Genomic DNA, 292 nt, shown 5'->3' on the forward strand with positions numbered 1-292 from the left:
CTGCCTGTCCCTGGGCAGGGCCTGATGGGTCACTGGGATGTGTCTGTGGGATCAGAGCTGCTCCAGGAGCACTCACCCAGTCAATCGTTGGGAATGGGATGGGATGGGACACTCAGTGCTGGCAGAGCTGCATGGTTCCTGGGCGGTTCAAAGAGGTGAGATGTGCCTGGTGAGGTGTAGCCTGTGTCCCATCACCACAGTGTCCCTCCAGCCCCTCTGCCCAGCCCATGTCCCGCTCTGGGTTGGTGCCTCCTGCCCTACCGAGCCGTGCTGGGGCTGTGGGGGGGGGGGG

The sequence above is a fragment of the Geospiza fortis genome, unplaced genomic scaffold (genome assembly GCF_000277835.1).
Source record: "Geospiza fortis unplaced genomic scaffold, GeoFor_1.0 scaffold102, whole genome shotgun sequence".
Lineage (NCBI taxonomy): Eukaryota > Metazoa > Chordata > Aves > Passeriformes > Thraupidae > Geospiza > Geospiza fortis.